Raw genomic sequence first — 2,162 nt, forward strand, 5'->3', positions numbered from 1 at the left:
GTGTTACGACAGACGTGTAACGAGCAAACGCGTTTCCTCGCTAATTCGTCGTAAAGCCTCTTTTACGACGAAATAACGAGGAAAACCGCCCTCGTTAAGATTATGTTTTCTTGTAGTGATTTTACGATTAAATTTTTATAATTTTCTAAACAAATTGTATACATTTTTGAAAATTTTAGTAATAATATTTTATAATTTAAAAATATATAATTAAATTATATGTCGAAATTTATAATGCCATATTTGCATATATTTATTTTAATGATGATTTATGAATTATTTCCATATTCTAAAAAGATTTCCAAAAATATAAATTGACATTAAATGTAATATATAAGTTATTACTATATTTTAAAAAGTTTACCAAAAATATAAATTAACATTAAATGCAATTTTCTACGTCATATTAAGCTATAAGACATGTTATTAATTTCAGTAGTCATGTCATATTTGTTTTGTGAAATTGATTGTAGAAAGGACATGTGGTAAAATCACTTCGCAAATATAGTCTAGGGGATATATTAAAATAAATATATCTTTATATATATTATACATTGATTTTATATATTATAATATGAGATAATAAAAAAATAAGTATGTTGAAAAAAATCATAACCTTTAGATCTTATTTTCCTTTTCAATCAAATGGCCAGAAACAAAAGCCCATAAATCCGTAAACTCATATCTGCTCTACATCATCCAGCCGTTAGATTTTCATTTTAAATTTCAATCACGTGGCCACAATTATTTCCACCTTCCCATAAACCAACTTTCAATTGTAGTTAGTTGTCTAGGGAGTCCCAACACGTGATTTGATTTCTGGAGGGGAAAAGTGTCCACAAAAACTCTCTCCTTCGAAGGAAAGTGTCCCTCCAGCGGGATGTGTCCTACCATGTTAAAAAAAAGGAAAAATATGTCCTACTAGGTAATTCACTCATCAAATACATGTGTCTTTTTTAATGCCTAAAGTGTTGTTAACTTGAGATTCACTCAGTCATATGTGGCACCAAGTCTCACTCAGTCACTTCAATAAATCCATGATAATCTATTAGTTTGCATTTCTATTGCACATTCGAGTACTCCTAAGTCTAGCTCCTCTCATTTAACTTACAATCAAATCAATTCTCATATATGTGTACTGGTTTTCACCATCATTGTCTAGCTTAATTAGAAAACTAAAGTCAATTATGAAATCATAGTCTTTGTTGATTTGATATCTAGGTATTGCAATTGATCTCTTATTTGAAGATATAAATGATCAATCATTGAAGTAAAATATCCAGACTGAATCACAAACTTAATGGTGGTAAAAAAAAAGAAAAAAAAATGGAGAGTCTGCATGGATTTCACAGACTTTAACAAAACATACCTCAAAGATAATCTTTATCTTCCCCGCATCGATTGGTTGGTGGAAGCAACAAAACGGAATAATCTTTTATTATTCATGAATGTTTCTTTGGGATATAATCAGATATTCATGTATCCCGAGGACGGAGGGAAAACTGTTTTTGTAACATATACTGATTGTACTGTTATAAGATAATGCTGTTCGGGATAAAGAATGTGGGCGAAACCTATCAGCGTCTCGTCAACAAGATGTTCTTGGAGCAGTTGGGGCCAACAATGGAGGTTTACATCAATGATATGTTGGTCAAATCCTTACAAGAAGATGATCACGTCGGCCACCTAAAGGAATTTTTGTTGTTATAAACAAGTGCACGATGATGTTAAATCCGACGAAGTGCAATTTTGCAGTCACTTCAGGCAAATTCTTGGGATATTTGGTAATACAATGAGGACCAGAAGAAAAACCGAAGCAAATAGCTGTGATAATAAACATGAGCTTGCCTAAAACAAAACGAGAAGTACAACGCCTGAAATGACGGACAGCCGCCACTACAAGAAAACATATTTTTTACTAGGGCAGTATTCGTTGTAAATTCGTCGTAAACGGGGTGTTACGACGAATTAACGTCGAAAGACGTTTGGTTGTTAAACGTCCGTCGTAACAGAGGTTTCGTCGTAAACGACTCGTTACGTTTACGACGAAATATATTCCTCGTAAAGCGCATGGAAATGATTCGTCGTAAAGCCCACGTAATTATTTCGATATAAAGCACTGTAAATACTTTCGTTGTAAATCACTCGTAAACATTTCGATT

This window comes from Brassica oleracea, chromosome C6 (genome assembly GCF_000695525.1).
Source record: "Brassica oleracea var. oleracea cultivar TO1000 chromosome C6, BOL, whole genome shotgun sequence".
Classification (NCBI taxonomy): domain Eukaryota; kingdom Viridiplantae; phylum Streptophyta; class Magnoliopsida; order Brassicales; family Brassicaceae; genus Brassica; species Brassica oleracea.